Genomic DNA, 22,988 nt, shown 5'->3' with positions numbered 1-22,988 from the left:
TAGGCGATCTCCTTGCCCTTACAAACTTCTTGGTTCAACTCCACAATCTTGTCGGAGGCTCCCAAGTGACACCTAGCCAATCTAGGAGACACCACTCTCCAAGAAGTAACAAATGGTGTGTAGGTAATGAACTCCTTGCTCTTGTGCTTCAAATGATAGTCTCCCCAACACTCAACTCTCTCTCATAGGATTTGGATTTGGTGGAAAGAAGATTTGAGTGGAAAGCAACTTGGAGAGCCTAGAGATCAAGATTCATATGGTAGGAATGGAATTTCTTGGTCTCAACACATGAGTAGGTGGTTCTCTCTCAGAACATGTGAGTTGGAATGGTGTATGTGTTCTGATGGCTCTCTCTTCGAATGAAGAGGGGGTGGAGGGGTATATATAGCCTCCACACAAAATCCAACCGTTACACAGTTTTCCAATCCCGGTGGAACCGAATCACAAACTCGGTCGGACGAAAATGTAAACCTAGTGACTGTTAGAGATTTTCGGTGGGACTAACATGCAACTCGGTAGTACCGATATGGTTAGGGTTTGGGCATAACGTAATCTCGGTGAGACCGATTACACAAACTCGGTGAGACCGAATTTGGTAATTAGCTAACCAGAGAGTTGGTCAGGAAAACTCGGTGGGACCGATTTGCTCTTTCGGTGAGACCGAAAAGTTACAAAGGGGAAACACTGAATTTACATTGCAATCTCGATGGGACCGATTCGCTCTTTCGGTGAGACCAAAAAGTTACGAAAGGGAAACAGAGAGTTTGCAATCCCATCTCGGTGAGACCGAGATCCCTATCGGTAGAACCGAATTGCTAGGGTTTGGCAGTGGCTAATGACAAGTGAAACTCGGTGGCGCCGGATAGGAAGAATCGGTAGGACTGAGTTTGGCTTAGGGTTTAGGTCAAATGTGGATATGGGAAAGTAGTTGAGGGTTTTTGGAGCATATCACTAAGCACATGAAGCAAGAGGCTCATTAAGCAACACCTCATCCCTCCTTGATAGTATTGGCTTTTCCTAAAGACTCAATGTGATCTTGGATCACTAAAATATAAAATGAAGAGTCTTGAGCTTTTGAGCTTGAGCCAATCCTTTTTCCTTAGCATTTTGAGGGTTCCACTTTCACATCCATGCCATGCCAATCATTGAGCTTTCCTGAAATAATCATCTTGGAATAGCATTAGCTCAATGAGCTATATGTTGTTATGAATTACCAAAACCATAGTTGCACTTTCACCGTGGAAGTGGATTCGAAATCTTTGGGCAAGTTTGGCCCAGTTCGTCTCAATGTTTTGTGTATCGACCCCGTCTGTGTTCATGGTTCTGTTGATGTTTTCCCTTCTCCTGAGGGTGTGCGACTTCGGGTTCGGGTGGAGGGTGCCGAAACCCGTGCCCCACCTTCGCCTCCTCCTTCCAAGCCTTCGGACCATGATGAAATGCAGGGGGATGGTTCGGCTGGGGGGCATAACCCAAGTGGAGGTACTGATCCGCGTTTTACGCAATCTCAATGGAATAAGTTGGATTCGAATGAACGCGAGCTTCTCAAGGATAATGCCCCTGCTCCTAATCCTCAGAAGGAGGACTTGGCTTCCCGTGACGCTGTTGGTGGTAAGTGGATCCCCTTATCTGGTGTTTGCTCCAATGTGCCTACTCACCCGCAGTCTCTGTCCTTATCTGGGATCAAGGATCTTCCCACTTCCCCCATGTGCTCCACCGAGCCCTCAACTAAGAAGAAGAAGAAGTATTCGGTCCGGAAAGTCTCGGCTAAGAGTCAGGCCTCCTCTACTTCCAAGCTTTCGGCGACGGGTCTGCCCGTCGTCTGGACAAGGATCTGGGCTCCGCCTCGGGGTCTGGCCACGGGCCGGCGTTGCCGGTCTGGTGCTCCCCTATGCTCCATTCTCCGGCATCCATGGCGCGGAAGGGCCGACGCGTGCACAATTCTAGCATTTTGGTGGCGGTGCAGGCAGAACAGCGTGCCGCGGCCAGGGACCTCCCTCCTACAGGTTCGTCTGCCCTCCCATCTCTTCCTGCCTCTCCTATTCGCCTTGTTTTACCAGCTCTATCAGATGATCATCTGCTGCATATCATGTCTGATATTGGGGTGGCTGCTATACTGGGCATGGGCTCTCCCTCCCACCTTCTTTCTGTCATTAGGGCCAACGAGGTAGCCCAGGCTGCTATTGCTAAGGCCGTGGTGGCTGCGAAGGGTGCTGGCCCTGCTGGTGCTCAGGGCTAGGCCGGGGGGTTGGAGGCGACAAATGGTTGTGGCCAGTCATTTGCCCCCCGGCCCTTGTTAAGGTTGGGCATCCCAAGCGATCTAAGCCTTGTGTGGCTCCGTGCAGATCGAGTCTCCGTATTAAAAACCTTTCCTGCAAATGAGAGCTTTATTCTGGAATATTCTTGGTTTTGGTGCTAGGGGCTCCGTGACCAGATTCATGACTTGGTTTGTGGTGAACATATTGACATTTTAGGGTTGGTCGAAACGTTTAAGGAATCCTTTTCCCCTTCTGAACTCTCTGCGGTAGCAGGGATGGATAGGTTTGAGTGGCACTCTCTCCCTGCTTCGGGCCATTCTGGGGGTATCTTGATCGGGTCAAAGCGGGACATTTTTTATTTCATTGCTTTTGATCATGGTATCTTTTGGGCTAGTTGTGTGGTTCACCATTGTCAGCTGAACACTTTGTGCGAATTTATGGTGGTATACGGCCATGTGGATCACACGATTGCTCCTCTTTTTTGGATGAACTTTCGATTAAGATTGAACCTTGCAATATTCCTCTTTTAATTGGGGGTGATTTCAATTTGTTTCGTTCTTCGGCCAACAAGAACAATCCTAATTTCTCTTGGCCTCTTGCCAATGCTTTTAATGATTTCATTAGCAATTGCGCGCTTCCTGAGCTCCCTAGGGTGGGGGCGCGATTCACCTGGTCTAACCATCAATCCTCGCCTGTCCGGTCGGTGCTGGACAGTGTTTTTGTTTCTGATCAATGGGACTCGCTATGTCCCCGCGCGTTGCTTAAGGCCAGGCCTGCGGTGGGCTCTGATCATGTTCCCTTGATCCTGGATGCTGGTATCCTTTCACTTGTCTCTCCCTCTCATTTCCAGTTTGATGTGTCTTGGCTTGTCATTGAAGGTTTTTGTGACATGATGGTTTCTAAGCTTACTAATATTCTAGCTTCCTCTCATCGCTCCTTTGGTCCCATAGATGATTGGCACAAGTTGTCTTATGAGCTGCGTAAATTCTTGAGGGGTGGTCTCGAAATAGGGCGGCCGAGCTGCGTAGAGACAAAGAGTCCCTTGAATCTCAAATCCAGGATTTGGACCAATCTGTTGACACATCTGGGCTCTCCGCCTCTCAGTGGGCCACTCGCTACTCCCTGGAAGACGCTTTGATGGTGCTTCACTAGCAGTCAGAAATTTACTGGCGCCAATGAGGTGCCCTCAACTGGACCTTGAAGGGTGATGCTATGACGACATATTTCTTTGCGATCGCGAATGGCAGATGCTGTAGATGCTTCATTGACACTCTGTTGATTGACGGCGTTAGAATTTCAGACCAGTCCCTCATCATGAATCACATTGTTAGCTTCTATTCAAATCTACTCGGCTCTAAGCTGGACCCTGGGTTTGGCCTCTTCTCTGACTTCTGTGAAGAGGGGTCTAAGATCTCTCCGGGCAAAAATTCGGGCCTGATGGTCCCCTTATCTAACGATGAGATCTGGTAGGTGATTAGCTCGGCTAACCCGAATGCTGCTTCCAGCCCAAATGGTTTTTCTACCCCCTTCTTTAAAAAATTCTGGCCGCAGTTGCGGCCTCTCATTTGTAATATTATCCATGGGTTCTGGTTGGGTACGGTGGATATCTCTCGCCTTAATTATGCTGTCATTTCCCTTATTCCTAAAGTCAAGGGCGTGGACTTGATCTTGCAATTCAGGCCGATTGCCCTTATTAATAACTTCGCCAAGTTTCCGGCTAAAGGGTTAGCCACTCTCCTCTCCCCCATTGCCCACCGTACCATTAGTGCTTTTCAGTCGGCTTTCATTAAAGGTCGTTTCATTCTAGACGGGGTTCTCTGCTTCAATGAAATCGTTCATGACCTTAAGATTCACAAGTCAAAAAGCGGTGATTCTAAAATTAGACTTTGAGAAGGCATATGACTCAGTGAGTTGGCCTTTTTTACGTAGGGTTTGAGGGGCCCCTTGTCCGTAGAATTCTGTAGTTGGTCTCGGGAGGCCACACTGCCATCAATGTTAATGGTCGGGTTAGCAAATTCTTTGCCAATGGTAGGGGCATGCGGCAAGGCGATCCTGCCTCTCCCATTTTATTCAATTTTGTTGCGGATGTTTTATCTCGCCTGCTTTCCAGGGCTGCCACCTATGGGAACATTACTCCGGTTTGTTCTAATCTTATTCCCCATGGTCTGACCCATGTCGAATACACGGACGACACTATTATTATGGTCGAGTTGAATGAGGCCTACCTTGCCCACCTCAAATTTATCTTATTATGCTTCGAGACGATGTCGGGGCTTAAGATTAACTTCGCCAAGAGCAAAGTGGTTGTGACTGGTGTGGAAGAGTTGGAAGTCGCGCGAGTGGCCCACCTTCTTAACTGTAAGCTGGGCTCCTATCCGTTCAAGTACTTGGGTTTGCCTATTTCCCCGGATGTGCTTCATGCCAAAGATTTTGCCCCGGTAGTCACAAAGGTGGGGAACAGGGTCCTTCCCTGGCGGGGTAGATATAATTCGAATGCGGGTAAGGTGGCGCTAATTAATGCTTTCCTCTCATCCCTCCCCATGTTCCTTATGGACTTCTATCTCTTGTCGGCTAGGATTCATGCTAGTTTTGATAAACACCGTGGGGCGTTCTACTGGAATGCAGTGGACAATCGTCGCAAATACCACTTCGTCAAATGGAAATTGATGTGTAGGCCCAAAAACCTTGGGGGTTAGGAATTCTTAATACTTCCATCATGAATCAATGCTTGATGATTAAATGGTTGTGGAAGATTATGAGTGCTGAGGATCAACCCCTTTGGTTGTCGATCCTTAAGGCTAAATATTTTTCGTCTTCGAGCCCAATGTTTGCTTTGCCGCGTGGTGGCTCTCAGTTCTGGAAGTCTCTGGTCAAAGTTAGACTTGTTTTTCAATCTTTCGTTAAGTTTGTTGTTGGGGACGGATCTTCGATTAGGTTTTGGCTTGACTGGTGGTGTGGAGATTCACCCCTCTTGGTGACCTTGCCTACCCTTTTCTCTTACTGCTCTGATCCTATTATTTCTATTACGAAGCTTGCGTCCTAGGGGTGGAACCTGGCCTTTCGTCGCTCTCTATCGCTTGTAGAGTTTGAAGATTGACAACGTCTTACTGCCCTCTTCCCTACGCTCTCGACCGTCAGGGATTCGGTACTTTGGCTGGTTTCTGCCTCTGGGCATTTCTCTGTTAAGTCTCTCTATTCTAAGCTCGTTGGTTGCACGCCTACCAATCGTTTTCCCAAATTTGGAAGGCCCATATTCCCCCTAAGATTAAAATCTTCTTGTGGCAAGCCTTCCGAGGCCGGTTGCCCTCGGCTGACCAAATCCGTAAGAAAAATGGGTCGGGCTCCCAGTTTTGCGCCCTTTGCGGTGATGTGGAAGACTCGGAACATATCTTTTTTCACTGTCACCTGGCTAAGCTTGTTTGGAGTTGCCTGTGGGACTGGCATCGTATCTCTTGGACCCCTGCCTCCTTTGCCGAGCTATGCAGCTTGGCCTCCAACCTCTCCGGTGTATCTAGGCGCATCTTTTGGGTGGGCTTGGGGGCTTTATGCTGGCCGCTATGGACAACTAGGAACAAAATTACTATCGAGCATGTGTTTCCGGCTAAACCGGCTGACTGCTTATTTAAATCGTGTGCTTTCCTACAGTAGTGGAAATCATTGACTAAGGTCGACGACCAAGAGGCTCTCTCTATGCTGATCTACAAAATCCGGACGATGGCGTCTCAGTTATGCAGACAAGAGCAGGATGCTTGATTGCTTCTTTTGGGCCGGATGCTTTAGCTTCAGTTGGACCTTTCTCTTCCGGCCTGCGTGTCATGTACTGGCGAGGGAGCCATGTACCTGACTTTATCCTCCGTCGTCTCGCCCAGCGTTGGGGCTTGGGTGTGTTTGATACTTATCTGTGATGCTGTTGCTACCTTTCCTTTTGGCTTTATTTATAAAGTTGGGCGTATGCCTTCTCTCTAAAAAAAACTAGGCGAGGGTGGGGGGTTGAAGTGGCAGGTCTGCCGCCGTGGGTGGGAGGGGAGAAGAGTGGTCGGGGGAGAGATTTAGATGTAAAGTGGTAGGGTTTTTTTTAGAATTCTTGCCAGCTTTATTCATTCAAAGTGTAGGTCATAGGTACAAGGTTTGGGTCATGGGCATTGCCAAACCACACGTGTCTACTTACGCCTAGGTTACAAGCAAACTTGGCGGGATTATGAGCCTCAATGTTGAAGTTCCTACGCTCATGAATAAAAGAACATTAATAAAACTATTGCAATGGTTTTTTATCTCATGTATGATCGCTACATTTGGACCTCCGTTACCCTTGTTTATGTCATCCACCACTCCTTGGCAATCAGATGCGACATAGATGGCTCTCACAGCTAAGTCTTCTGCTAGCGCGAGTGCTTCCCGACATGCATATGTATCCAGGATACGAGGGTCATTGGTTCCATGAAAAAACACAACCGAGGACCCTAGGTATAAGCCCGTTTGGTCTCGGCAAATAGAAGCCACTTCTCCCCCATTACGCCTTCTTGCGATAGCTCCGTCTACATTGATTTTTTACTATAGTCTACATTGATTTTCACACTTCCTGCTGGAGGCGGAAGCCAACGATGTGGCTGTGCCGATGTCGTATCAGTTGATCTTCCACGGTCTGGTTTCACCAAAGACCGCCCCAAATCTGATAGAAAATTGTCAACAGAAGATATTATCTGTTGTGGGCTTTGGAAGATGGATTCATAGACTGCTTTTCGCCTGGCATACCGTATGGACCATAGCGTGACGGCCATCCTCGTGAAGCTCATGTGATCCATAGTGTCGCTCAACTTGAACAACCACAACCTGGCATTGGGCTCTAAATTATCTGTCATCTGTGAGACCAAATAATCATCTGATAGAGCCCAAATACACCTAAACATAATGCGTGAAACAAGGGCATGTCACCATGAGTTCTGACAACCACAGAGACGGCACACATCTTGGACAGACATATTGCTTCTCTTCAAAACATCAATGGTAGGGAGGGAATGGTGAGCAAGCTGCCATAGAATGATTTTGATCTTCGATGGTACTTGCAGTTTCCAAAGATGGGCATCATTTCTCATCTCGCTGGGCATTGGATGATCCACCTGTACCTTGCAAGAATTCCTCACGCTGAAACTTTGTCCGCTTCAAAAACTTATAGGTCGATGACACTTTAAACCTACCCTTCTTATCTAGGTACCATGCTCATAAATCTGTTGTGTTAATATTGCATGTAGGTATCTTCGGGATTGCATTTGCATCAATTGGCAGAAAAACAGTCCTCACCAGAGCCTCATTCCATGATCCTGTCACCGGAGATAGAAACTTGATGATGCACAAGCATAGGAGATCTATCATATTCCTTTCGATAAGTAAGAGTGTCGAACCCAACGAGGAGCAGAAGGAAATGACAAGCGGTTTTCAGCAAGGTATTCTCTGCAAGCACTGAAATTATTGGTAACAGCTGTTGTGTGATAAGGTAATGTGTAATGAGTAACAAGTGACAAAAGTAAAAAAGGTGCATCAAGGTGGCCCAATCCTTTTTGTAGCAAAGGACAAGCCTAGACGAACTCCTATATAATGCAAAGCGCTCCCGAGGACACATGAGAATTGTTGTCAAGTTAGTTTTCATCATGCTCATATGATTCGCGTTCATTACTTTATAATTTGATATGTGGGTGGACCGGTGCTTGGGTGCTGCCATTCCTTGGACAAGCCTCCCACTTATGGTTAACCCCTCTCGCAAGCATCCGCAACTACAAAAGAAGAATTAAGATAAATCTAACCATAGCATGAAATATATGGATCCAAATCAGCCCCTTATGAAGCAACACATAAACTAGGGGTTTAAGCTTCTGTCACTCTAGAAACCCATCATCTACTTATTACTTACCAATGCCTTCCCCTAGGCCCAAATAATGGTGAAGTGTCATGTAGTCGACATCACATAACACCACCTGTGGAAAGACAACATACATCTCAACAAAATATCAAACGAATACCAAATTCACATGACTACTTATAACAAGACTTCTCCCATGTCCTCAGGAACAAACGTAACTACTCACAAAGCATATTCATGTTCATAATTAGAGGAGTAATAATTATTGTTAAGGATCTGAACATATAATCTTCCACCGAATAAACCAACTAGCATCAACTACAAGGAGTAATCAACACTACAAGCAACCCACAGGTACAAATCTGAGGTTTTGAGACAAAGATCGGATACAAGATATGAACTAGGGTTTGAGAGGAGATGGTGCTGGTTAAGATGTTGATGGAGATTGACCCCCTCTCGATGAGAGGGTCGTTGGTGATGGCGATGGCGATGATTTCCCCCTCCCGGAGGGAAGTTTCCTCGGCAAAACAGCTCCGCCGGAGCCCTAGATTGGTTCTGCCCAGGTTCCGCCTCGAGACTGCGGCGCTTCGTCCCGAAAGCTTCCTTCTGATTTTTTTTCCAGTTCAAAACACACCATATAGCAGAAGATGGGTGTCAGGGGCCTGCCAGGGGGCCCACAAGGACAGGGGCGCGCCAGGGGGTAGGGCGTGCCCTCCACCCTTGTGGTTGGCAGTTGGCCCCCCTCTAGTGCTTTCTTCGCCCAATATTTTTTATATATTCCAAAAATATTCTCCGTGAAGTTTTAGGACTTTTGGAGTTGTGCAGAATAGGTCTCTAATATTTGCTCCTTTTCAAGTCCAGAATCCCAGCTGTCGGCATTCTCCCTCTTCATGTAAACCTTATAAAATAAGAGAGAAAAGGCATAAGTATTGTGATATAATGTGTAGTAACCGTCCATAATGCAATAAATATCAATATAAAAGCATGATGCAAAATGGACGTATCAACTCCCCCAAGCTTAGACCTCGCTTGTCCTCAAGCGAAAGCCGATATGGAAAAATATGTCCACATGTTTAGAGATAGAGGTGTCGATAAAATAAAATACGGACATGAGGGCATCATGCTCATCTTTAGGAAAACAACATATAATGCCATATAATTTCTTATGCTAAAGTAGCAATTTGTTCACAAAGTAAAATATGAATCAGAAACTTTATTGAGAACTAACAAACTATAATCTCAGTCACTAAAGCAATTGTAGTTTATCATAACATTGGAAAGAGTCAATTCAAGATCTTTTCAGCAAGTCCACATATTCAACTATCATTTTATCTTTCACAGTTGCTAACACTCACGCGATACTTATGGGTTCAAATTTCAATTGTACACATAGAAAGATAGGGGCTTATAGTTTCACCTCCCAACCTTTTACCTCAAGGGTAATGTCCACAATAATACTTTATGATAACCTACATCCGAGTGCATATATATATATATCCGGATCTCTCCATCACATAGTGCTTGCCAAAGGAAAAAGTGTAAAAAGGAAAGGTGATGATCACCATGACTCTTGTATAAGGGTAGAAGATAAAAGTAAAAGATAGGCCCTTCGTAGAGGGAAGCAAAGGTTGTCATGCGCTTTTATGGTTGGATGCAGAAAATCTTAATGCAAATGAATGTCACTTTATATTGCCGCTTGTGATAAAGACCTTTATTATGCAGTCCGTCGCGTTTATTTCTTCCATATCACAAGTTCGTATAAAGATTATTTTCTTCACATTAATATATCATACATATTTATAGAGCAATTTTTATTGCTTGCACCGATGACAACTTACTTGAAGGATCTTACTCAATCCATAGGTACGTATAGTGGACTCTCATGGCAAACCTGGTTAAAGGGATGTTTGGAAGCACAAGTAGTATCTCTACTAGGTGCAAATAATTTGGCTAGCATGAGAGGGAAAGGCAAGCTCAACATGTTGGAGGATCCATGACAATATAACTTCTAGTCGGATATAAGAAAACATAACCCATCATGTTGTCTTCCTTGTTCAACATCAACCTTTTATCATGTCATATTTTAATGAGTGCTCACAATTACAAAAGATGTCCAGGATAGTATATTTATATGTGAAGCCTCTCTTTCTTTATTACTTCCTATTAATTGCAACAATGACCAAAACTATGTTTACCAAATTTCAACAAATTTTATTCAACAATGACCAATACTTCAGGGATTATCGCTTGACTCTAAAAGGGAAACTGTTATGGGATCAAATACATATGTTGCATTGGTATGCTTGGAATTTATGCCGGAGATATGATTATGCTTGTTGCTCTAGGATGAAGGCTCCACACCTTCCCTTTTCATGTAAATTTAATGATAATGAAACCTTGGCTTCTTATGCTAATGGTATATATGATTACTATGATGTGGAACAAATAGAAGAATTTATTCTTTTACGGGTGCTTATGAAATTGAATCTTTGTTTGAAAAGTGTGAAAATTTTGATGATGTTGTTTACAGACCTGAAAATAATGCTATACTTAAATATTGCTATGAGAATTATGAATATAATGCCGACATTAATGAGTTTATTGAGAACGTCTCCGCTATCCAAGAAGAGACTAATATTTTGCAAGAATCTATGGAAAAAGAAATTTATGGCACTGTGAGCTCATTAGATGAAAAAGATGAGCATGACACCGAAGAACAAAAGGAGGAAGAGCGGAATGATCACCCGTGCCCACCTTCTAATGAGAGTAACTCTTTATCCCATACATTGTTTAATTTCCCTTTGTGCTTACCGAAAGATGAATGCTATGATCCCTTGGATTCGTTTGAAATTTTCCTTTTTGATGAATTTGATGCTTGCAATGCTTGTGGCCATGATGCCAATATGAATTATGCTTATGGAGATGAACTTGATGTGGTTCCTTATGTTAAACATGAAATTGTTGCTTTTGCACCCATGCATGATGGTCCTATTATCTTTTTGAATTCTCCCAACTACACTATATCAGAGAAGTTTGCACTTATTAAGGACTATATTAATGGGTTGCGTTCTACTATTGCACATGATGATTTTGATAAATATAATATGCATGTGCTTGCTGCTCCTACTTGCAATTATTATGAGAGAGTAACTACATCTCTGCCTCTATGTTTCCAATACGATAAAATTGTAAGAAACTATCTATACTATGCATTGGCCTTTACTTGATGTGCATGAATTGTTCCTTTATGACATGCCGATGCATAGGAAGAGAGTTAGACTTCATTATTGCATGATATATGTTACTTTGTGCTCACTAGTAAATTACAAATCATTTCTAATTAAAATTGGCTTTGATATACCTTAGGATCCGGGTGGATCCATTACTTAGGCACTATATGCCTAGCTTAATGGCTTTAAAGAAAGTACTGCCAGGGAGACAGCCCAAAAGTTTTAGAGACTCATTTATTTCTGTTGAGTGCTTTTAAAATGTTTAAAAAAAAAATAAAGTGGGGAACCTAAAACTTTTCAAAAAGAAAAGTGAAAGTAAGAAGGACGAGCACCGTTGAAGTGGGGGAGCTCCTTGAACCTTGTTCATGCCCATGGAAACTTTGCAAACCTTGATTACAGAAACTTTTCAACAAAAATAATTACCCCCTTGTACAAATCAATTGTATTATAAAAATAATGTGCCAAGGTTTGCCTTTAGGATGATTAGATTGCTTGTTTGGTATGTGTAGTGGAAATACAGAAACTTTGGCTGTAGCGCGTGAATTTACATTTTTTTACTGGGATGTCAAAAGCTTAGGAAACTTTTTGCATCGTACCTCTATACAAATTTTTTATTTGTCCTAAGTTTTCAGAATTTTTGGAGTTACAGAAGTATGGTATATGTTCAGATTACTACAGATTGTCCTATTTAAGACTAATTCTGTTTTTGATGCATTCTTTTGCTAGTTTTGATGAAACTATCGATTTTATCAGTGGTATAAGCCATAGAGAAGTTATAATAAAGTAGCTACAATTCAAAAACAAAATATGAACGGGTTTGCAACATTACTTAAAGTGGTGATTTGTTTTATTATACTAACGGATCTCACGAGGGTTTTGTTAAGTTCTGTGTGATTGAAGTTTTCAAGTTTTGGGTGAGATCATGCACTACTAGGAAAAAAGCTATAGCTAATATGGACACTAATGTGTAGCGACCAAACCTCAAATAGTCTGATCTCTGTGCTCAGCGTCATCCCTGGATCAGTAATGCTGACACCACACAGTACTCGGAGGATTTATAGCAGAGTAGCAATCACACACTTATTACATCGAGTGTCTCAAAAGAGAACTTGTTACAATAAATATGGCTTAAGGCCATCTAATTACGATAACAACGGAAGGCTTGGAAGATAAGCGAGTCCATCAACTCCAATGGCATCACTGAGTATAGAACCATGACCTAAAAACTCCTTAATAGTCGTCTGAAAAGTCTGCAACATTAACGTTGCAGCCCGAAAATGGGTCAACACATGGAATATGCTGGCAAGGTAACACATAGAGAGTAGTGGAATGCAACAGCTATACTATATGCATATTTGGCTGGTGGAAAGCTCTATGGTTACAGTTTTGCATAAAGCCAATTTTTCCCTACTTCAAAAGGAATAAATTTAATTACTATCATGGTGGTTGTTAAACATTCAGAATGGTTGACAGCATTCTCAATCCCAATTAAGCATCATCATTAACCCAACAACATTAATTTTAGAGTAACATGTTGAGATTCACATGATAATCCAGATACTAGATACTCAAGATGTCCATAACCGGGGACACGGCTAATCATGATTAGTTTGTTACACTCTGCAGAGGTTTGCGCACTTTTCCCCACAAGACTCGATCGCCTCCGTTGGATTTCTCGCACTACATGGTGTTTGAGAAACGGATGACCGAGACACAGTCTTTCAGAAGCGCTAGCACCTTACGATGGATAGACCGGTACACCTACTTTCCCCTACATCTGCTAGTCTACCCTGTAAGAGTTCGCACGACTTAATCAACTATGCCAGAGCCCATAATGGCTTGTGGCTGCACATGGAAGTTTCTAGTTTGAAAAATCTCATGATCCCTTTGAGCCTGGGTGGCGGTCCAAAAGAAAATAGGCAGGTCCTGGAATACCCAGGTGCCTCAATCCACCCAGATGTGTGTTTAAGTTGCCACCTTAGATAAACCATTCATTATCAATCTCACATCTGTCATGGATTTCACTCACCCAATCCACGTCTACTAGCATAGCATGGCATAATAAACAGGTAATAGGTACTACCAAAGGTTTGATAATAAACAGGTAATAGGTACTACCTCATCTACTTCCCATCCCACAGTTTAATTAGTTCCTAATCATGCAATGTGTGAAGATTGATCTAATGCAAAAAAACTGGGTTGTAGAAAAGGTATGATCAAAATGTTACTTGCCTTGCTCATGATCCGTGAAACCTAACGATTCGAAGTAACAGGCGGCGCACTCCGTGTACTCTATTGCAGGCAAACAAATAAGCATACAATAAGTACTCATCTAATGCACAGGTAAAACTCAAATAAGATATCTAACTAGAAGGTTCAACTTAAGAACTCCGGTTCGCAAAAAGAATCAAATCGAACGAAGCAAAGAAAGTCAAACGGCGAAAGAAAACAACTTCGTTCTAGTAATCTGAACCTAAGTCAAATTTTACAGTAGCAAAAAACTTGTTTAAGTTGATTATACGGATAGAGGGTTTCGAGACGAAACTCCAGGCGCTTGAATCACCTGATTCCGATAAACAAGTGAAAAGTTAAACTAAAATGAAAATCGGATCAGAAATCGCGATCAGAAAATAATCTGTGGAAAAATCCGACGAAAAAGAAAAACGACGAACGGAATTTTTTTTAAACGGCACGGATTTCGAGGTACGGCGAACCTCGGGTGACGCGCGGCTCCGGCGGATCGGCGGTGGGGCGGCGGTGGCGGCGGCTGTCGTCGGCGGCGGCTGGGGCTGGGCGCGGCTAGGGTTTCGGGGCGGCTGGGCCTTCGGGCTGGCTTACCCCGGCTTATAAAGGCCCCGGCCAGGCGGAGTCATGGCCGAGTACGGCCCATAGTCGGTTCCGCTTTTTTTTCGCTCGGAAGAAAAAAATAAAAAGAAATACTAAACGGACTCCAAAAATCCCGAAATAAATTTTCCCGGGCTTCTAAAATCAAGCCCGACAAAGTGAACATTTCTTTGGGCCCTAAATGCAATTTTGAAAAACGCGCATTTTTCCTAATTCAAATAAAAACAACAAAAAAAACTCCGAAATAAAACTATTTGATTTTTTTATTAAATCCTCAATATTTCCATATTTTGGGAAAGTCATTTTATTCCCTCTCTCATACTTTTGTAATAGAAATAATTGATGATAAAATAAATAAAATCAAATGATCCTATTCTCAAAATTTGAGAAAAAACTCAAATATGAAAATAACGAAATCCCCAACTCTCTCCGTGGGTCCTTGAGTTGCTTAGAATTTTCTAGGATCAAAACCCAAAGCAAATAAAATATGATATGCATGATGATCTAATGTAACATTCCAAATTGAAAATTTGGGATGTTACAAACCTACCCTCCTTAAGATGAATCTCGCCCTCGAGATTTGGGTTGGCTAGAAAATAGGTGAGGGTGGTCTTTGAGCAAATCTTCCTCTCGTTCCCAGGTGGCTTCATCCTCCGTGTGGTGGCTCCACTAAACCTTGCAAAACTTGATAACTTTGCTGCGAGTAACTCGGCTGGCAAACTCGAGGATCTTAACTGGTTTCTCCTCGTAGGTCAAATCGTTATCCAACTAAATAGTTTCCAAAGGCACTGTGTCTCTCAATGGTATGCCAGCCATCTCCGCGTGACACTTCTTTAACTGCAAAACGTGGAACACATCATGAATTCCTGACAATCCTTCGGGCAATTTCAACTTGTAGGCCACTTCTCCCATACGCTCCAAAATTCGATATGGTCCTACAAATCGTGGCGCTAACTTCCCTTTAACTCCAAAACGCTTTGTTCCCCGAAGTGGAGATACTCGAAGATAAGCTCTGTCTCCAACTTCGTAAACTGTCTCCTTGCATTTAGAATCTGCATAACTCTTCTGTATGGACTGGGCTACCTATAGCCTATCGCGAATCAACTTCACTTTCTGTTCAGACTCCTTAATCAAGTCAGGTCCAAACAACTGACGGTCTCCAACTTCGTCCCACGACAATGGTGTCATGCACCTCCTTCCGTACAAAGCTTCGAAAGGGGCCATCTTCAAACTGGTTTGGTAACTATTGTTGTAAGAGAACTCTGCGTATGGCAAATTATCGTCCCAACTAGATCCATAATCTAGCGCACAAGCTCTCAGCATATCCTCCAAGATCTGATTGACTCTCTCGGTCTGTCCATCTGTCTGCGGATGAAAAGCTGTACTGAATTCTAGCCTGGTTCCCAAAGTTTCGTGCAACTCCTTCCAGAACTTTGAGGTAAACTGGGTTCCTCTATCTGATACGATACTCCTCGGAACTCCATGCAGACATACTATTCTGGTCATGTATATTTTTGCCAACTTAGCACTGGTGTAAGTGGTCTTTACTGGGATGAAATGAGCTACTTTCGTCAATCGATCGACTACAACCCAAATCGAGTCATAGCCTAAACGAGTCCTGGGAAATCCCGTGATAAAATCCATGCCTAACTTATCCCACTTCCATTCGGGTATCGGCAATGGTTGTAACAATCCTGCTGGCTTCTGATGCTCTGCCTTTACTCTCTGGCATACATCACAAACTGCTACATACTCTGCTATTTCTTTCTTCATTCCGGTCCACCAGAAAATATCCTTCAAATCCAGATACATCTTGGTATTCCCTGGTGAATCGAATAGGGTGAATCATGGGCCTCTTGCAGAATTAACTTCCTGATCTCCGGGTCATTGGGCACATAGACACGGTTTTCAAACCATAGGGTATCGTGCTCATCCTCACGAAATCCTTTAGCTTTTCCTTCTTTCATTTTCTCCTTTATGGAAGCAATCTCCTTGTCAGTCTTCTAAGCTTCCCTGATTCTGTCCATCAAAGTTGACTGAATTTCCAACGCTGCTACATAGCCTCTCGGAACTATTTCCAAACATAGTTCACGAAGATTTTCTGCTAACTCCTTGGGTATTTCTCCCGTCATTAACGTATTGACATGGCTCTTGCGGCTTAATGCATCAGCTACTACATTAGCCTTCCCGGGATGATAATGCAATCTCATATCATAATCCTTGATGAGCTCCAACCATCTCCTTTGTCTGAGGTTCAACTCCTTCTGTGTGAAAATGTACTTCAAACTCTTATGATCCGTGTACACCTCACAATGATTTCCGATGAGGAAATGTCTCCATGTCTTCAAGGCATGCACTACGGCTGCTAACTCCAAATCATGCGTAGCATAATTCAACTCATGGGGCTTCAGTTGTCTTGAGGCATATGAAACAACTCTCCCTTCCTGCATAAGCACTGCTCCAAGTCCTCGACGTGAAGCGTCGCAATACACCTCATAATCCTTGGTCTGATCTGGCAAAATCAACACTGGTGAGGTAACCAAGCGTTTCTTCAACTCCTAGAAACTAGCCTCACACTTCTCAGTCCATTTGAACTTGGTATCTTTCTTCAACAACTCCGTCATAGGCTTCGAAATCTTTGCAAAAATTTCAATAAACCTCCGGTAGTATCCTGCGAGTCCAAGAAAACTCCGGATCTCTCCAACGGTAGTTGGGGCTTCCCACTTGGTCACGGTATCAACTTTAGTGGGATCAACAGCTATACCTTATCCAGATATAACGTGTCCGAGGAATCCTACTTCCTTCAACCAAAACTCACATTTGCTGAACTTGGCATATAATTGATGTTCTCTGAGCTTTCCAAGTACCAAACGCAAATGCTCCTTATGTTCCTCTTCATTCTTTGAATAAACCAGGATATCATCAATGAACACTACGACGAACTTATCCAAAAACTCCATAAACACTTTGTTCATCCTGTTCATAAAATAGGCAGGCGCGTTAGTCAGACCAAATGACATAATGGTATACTCATACAGCCCATACCTGGTGGTAAAAGCTGTCTTCAGAATATACTGTTCTCGAATCTTCAACTGGTGGTACCCTGATCGCAAATCGATCTTGGAAAACACTTTAGCTCCTTGCAATCGATCAAATAGATCATTGATCATTGGTAGCGGGTACTTGTTCTTGATTGTTACTTCATTCAATCCTCGATAATCAACAACCATCCTTAACGATCCATCCTTGTTCTCTACTAATAGTACTGGTGATCTCCAAGGTGAAGAACTTGGGCGAATGTAACCTTTATCCAGTAACTCCTTAATCTGTTTCTTAATTTCCACCAAATCCTTTGTTGGCATCCTATATGGTCTCTTTGATATTGGCCTTGTGCCTGGCAATAGCTCAATCAAGAACTCAATATCTCTATCCGGTGGCATGCCTGGCAACTCCTCTGGAAATACATCAGGGAATTCCCTTACCACTGGTACTTCCTCCTGCACAACTCCTGTTAATGAATTTACTTGTGTCTTGTTTGGCGCATGCCGGGATACATACTTGATCCTTCTCCCTTCTAGGGTGGTAAGCAAAATTGACTTACTAGCACAATCGATGTTTCATACATTGACAGCCAATCCATACCAAGAATCACATCCAGACCTTGAGATTCCAGAATAATTAAATCTGTTGGGAAAACATGCCATCCTATACTTAATGGCACTTGAAAACATCCTTGACTGGCCATGTACTTTGCTCCTGGTGAGCTTACTAGCATAGGTGTTTTGAGAACCCTAGTGGGTAGGCTATACTTTTCCACAAATCCCCTTGATATGTATGAATGCGATGCACCAGTATCAAAAAGAACGAGTGCAGTAAATGACTTAACCAAAAACTTACCTATTACTGCATCGGGCTGAGCTTCAACCTCCTCCACATTAACGTGGTTCACCTGTCCCCTGTTGAAAGGGTTCGGCTTCTTCCCAGAATTTCCATTGCTGTTTTGGCCTTCAGGACATTCATTGGCATAATGTCCGGTCTTGGAACACTTGAAATAGGTGACTTGACTCAGATCTCTCTTGGCTGGGGTTGATGGGGTGCTGCGGTTCTGGCCATTGCTTCCTCCATTCCCATTACCATTCTTGGTGCCATTGTGATTGTGCGAGCTACCTACTCCATGGGTATGCTGAAATGTCCTCCCAGTCTAGGGGTAAAACGTGGCTTCTGCTGAGCTCCTGAATTATACTTTCCTTGTCCATACTTCCTCTTGCGGTTCTCAATTTGCTGCTGCTTCCCTTCAATCATAAGAGCACGGTCTACCAACTCCTGGTAGTTGTTGAAGGTGGCTACCATCAACTGCATACTCAACTCATCATTCAGTCCTTCCAGGAACTTCTCCTGCTTAGCTGCATCCGTAGCAACGTCATCTGGGGCATAACGTGCTAGCTTACTAAACTCCTCCACATACTGGCCAACTGTCCGTCCTCCTTGGCGCAAGTTATGAAACTCACACTTCTTCATGGCCATAGCTCCTGCTGAAACATGGGCAGTACGGAAAGCCTGCTGAAACTGGTCCCATGTGACAGTGTCGACTAGAAAGGTGGCTGTGAAATTCTCCCACCATGATGCTGCGGGTCCTTCTAACTGATGTGTGGCAAACTTAACCTTCTCCGCATCTGTGCATCCTGCTGTGGTCAACTCCCTAGCTGTCTTGCGGAGCCAATCATCTGATATTATCAGCTCGGTGCTACTGGAAAACACCAGCGGATTCAGCCTAAGAAAACGGGCTAAGTGGTCAACAGGTGGTGGTCGTGGTGGTGGGTTGTTGTTGTTGTTCCCCTGATTCTGATTCTGGACTAGCAACTGCATCAAGGTGTTCTGCTGCTGGATCAACTGGGTGAGCTCCGGCGGAAAGGCAAATCCGGGGTCACGTCTCAGAGGCATCTGAGGGTTTAGAAAAAGATGAGATATAAGAATAGAGGGGGTCTAAAGAGAAAACACTACCCATATGCACATGAGGCAAAAGCAAACAATTCACTTCATTCAATCAAACAAAGGCATACAATCGATCTAACTATCGCAAAGTGCTTGGACTACTATATTTACATGGTGGACTACTACTACTGATGAGGTGGTCTACTAGAAATATTCTACGGTTGTAGACTCCATGATATCTGCTCCTGCTTCATCAACATAATCATCATCGCTACTATCTGCTTTCGAGTCGGTGCCGTCAATGATGATGTAGTCTTCCGGGCTAATCTCCTTGGGTTCTTCGTCTTCATCTACTGGTGTTGGGCCTCCCATAAATATTCCAATCTTCTTGATTAGTTCGTCATTCTTCTCCACCAATACGTCAATTTCTTCTTCATAATCTTCGCGTGTAGCCTTGAGTTCTTCCTCCAGTTCCTTGATTCTAGTCTTAGCCTTCTTCAGATCTATCATGTCGGTGCACATCTGATTCTCTTGTCGTCGAATGTGCTGGTTTAACTCCTGGATAAAAGATGCGATTGATCTATCCTTCATGGTGCTAATCATCTCCCAGTGTTCATCTCGGGGCCCACAAATCTGGTATATAGTATCCTTAAGATCCTTGCGGAAGACTTCTCCAATGCGTCCCATGGCGATGTGAGCTGCCATACTCTTTCCTAGACTCCAAGTTGGTGCATCAAAAGAAAACTCTATGGGCTCAATGACTGGCATGAACGTCCTTCCTGGAACTTGAACTTGAATCATCCAGCGCTCTTCTTCAGGTAAAGTGGCGTTGTAGGTTCCTGTGAAGCTTGGTACTCCTATGTTCAGGTATCTAGTGACTTCCTTCAAGTGGCGTCAAAAGGGTGTATCTTCATCCGGTTGGGTGAACTTGTTCCTTGCATCCGCCATCCTAAAGAGTAGAAAAGATGAGAGGTCAGAAGAGAAGAGAGTGAGTAGTGATCTAGGTCTTTAGCTTAGTGGTCGTGTCCTACAGTCATCGTGTGCTCTGATACCATCTCTATAGCGACCAGACCTCAAACAGTCTGATCTCTGTGCTCCGGTGTCATCCCTGGATCAGTAATGCTGACACCACACAGTACTCGGAGGATTTATAGCAGAGTAGCAATCACACACTTATTACATCGAGTGTCTCAAAAGAGAACTTGTTACAATAAATATGGCTTAAGGCCATCTAATTATGATAACAACGGAAGGCTTGGAAGATAAGCGAGTCCATCAACTCCAACGACATCACTGAGTATAGAACCATGACCTAAAAACTCCTTAATAGTCGTCTGAAAAGTCTGCAACATTAACGTTGCAGCCCGAAAATGGGTCAACACATGGAATATGCTGGCAAGGTAACACATAGAGAGTAGTGGAATGCAACAGCTATACTATATGCATATTTGGCTGGTGGAAAGCTCTATGGTTACAGTTTTGCATAAAGCCAATTTTTCCCTACTTCAAAAGGAATACTTTTAATTACTATCATGGTGGTTGTTAAACATTGAGAATGGTTGACAGCATTCTCAATCCCAATTAAGCATCATTATTAACCCAACAACATTAATTTTAGAGTAACATGTTGAGATTCACATGATAATCCAGATACTAGATACTCAAGATGTCCATAACCAGGGACACGACTAATCATGATTAGTTTGTTACACTCTGCAGAGGTTTGCGCACTTTTCCCCACAAGACTCGATCGCCTCCGTTGGATTTCTCGCACTACATGGTGTTTGAGAAACGGATGACCAAGACACAGTCTTTCAGAAGCGCTAGCACCTTACGATGGATAGACCGGTACACCTACTTTCCCCTACATCTGCTAGTCTACCCTGTAAGAGTTCGCACGACTTAATCAACTATGCCAGAGCCCATAATGGCTTGTGGCTGCACACGGAAGTTTCTAGTTTGAAAAATCTCATGATCCCTTTGAGCCTGGGTGGTGGTCCAAAAGAAAATAGGCAGGTCCTGGAATACCCAGGTGCCTCAATCCACCCATATGTGTGTTTAAGTTGCCACCTTAGATAAACCATTAATTATCAATCTCACATCTGTCATGGATTTCACTCACCCAATCCACGTCTACTAGCATAGCATGGCATAATAAGCAAACATAGAAGTAACTCCCAAAGGTTTGATAATAAACAGGTAATAGGTACTACCTCATCTACTTCCCATCCCACAGTTTAATTAGTTCCTAATCATGCAATGTGTGAAGATTGATCTAATGCAAAAAAACCGGGTTGTAGAAAAGGTATGATCAAAATGTTACTTGCCTTGCTAATGATCCGTGAAACCTAATGATTCGAAGTAACAGGCGGCGCAATCCGGGTACTCTATCGCAGGCAAACAAACAAGCATACAATAAGTACTCATCTAATGCACAGGTAAAACTCAAATAAGAGATCTAACCAGAAGGTTCAACTTAAGAACTCCGGTTGGCAAAAAGAATCAAATCGAACGAAGCAAAGAAAGTCAAACGGCGAATGAAAACAACTTCGTTCTAGTAATTTGAACCTAAGTCAAATTTTACAGTAGCAAAAAACTTATTTAAGTTGATTATTCGGATAGAGGGTTTCGAGACGAAACTCCAGGCGCTTGAATCGCCTGATTCCGATAAACGAGCGAAAAGTTAAACTAAAACGAAAATCGGATCAGAAATCGCGATCAGAAAAGAACCGTGGAAAAATCCGATGAAAAAGAAAAACGACGAACGGATTTTTTTAAACGGCACGGATTTCGAGGTGCGGCGAACCTCGGGCGACGTGCGGATCTGGCGGATCGGCGGCGGGGCGGCGGTGGCGGCGGCGGCGGCTGGCAGCGGCGGCGGCTTGGGCTGGGCGCGGCTAGGGTTTCGGGGCGGCTGGTCTTCGGCTGGCTTGCCCCGGCTTATAAAGGCCCCGGCCAGGCGGAGTCCTGGCCGAGTACGGCCCATTGTCGGTTCCACTTTTTTTTTGCTCGGAAGAAAAAATATAAAAAGAAATACTAAACGGACTCCAAAATTCCAGAAATAAATTTTCCCGGGCTTCTAAAATCAAGCCCGACAAAGTGAACATTTATTTGGGCCCTAAATGCAATTTTGAAAAACGCGCATTTTTCCTAATTCAAATGAAAACAACAAAAAAACTCCGAAATAAAACTATTTGATTTTTTCATTAAATCCTCAATATTTCTATATTTTGGGAAAGTCATTTTATTCCCTCTCTCATATTTTTGTAATATAAATAATTGATGATAAAATAAATAAAATCAAATGATCCTATTCTCAAAACTTGAGAAAAAAACTCAAATATGAAAATAACGAAATCCCCAACTCTCTCCGTGGGTCCTTCAGTTGCTTAGAATTTTCTAGGATCAAAACCCAAAGCAAATAAAATATGATATGCATGATGATCTAATGTATAACATTCCAAATTAAAAATTTGGGATGTTACATAATGGCGCACCTGTATCTGGTGCGCCACTGCTATAGCAGTGGCACACCAGATACAGGTGTGCCATTAGTATCCTCATTACTAGTGGTGCACCACACCTACAGTGCGCCACTGCTAACAATTTTTTTAATTTTTTTATTTTTCCTAAACTAGTAATGGCGCACCAGGGCATAGTGCGCCATTACTAGTTTTACCTAGTAATGGCGCACCACACACTCTGTGCGCCACTACTAACGAATTTTTTTACTTTTTAAAAAAAAACTAGTAATGGCGCACCAGGGTATACTGCGCCATTACTAGTTCAAACTAGTAATGGCGCACCACAACCACAGTGCGCCACTACTAACAATTATTTTTCTATTTTATTTTTTGCAAAACTAGTAATGGT

Source organism: Triticum dicoccoides, chromosome 7A (assembly GCF_002162155.2).
Source record: "Triticum dicoccoides isolate Atlit2015 ecotype Zavitan chromosome 7A, WEW_v2.0, whole genome shotgun sequence".
NCBI lineage: Eukaryota > Viridiplantae > Streptophyta > Magnoliopsida > Poales > Poaceae > Triticum > Triticum dicoccoides.
Note: the sequence above shows the minus strand (reverse complement) of the source record.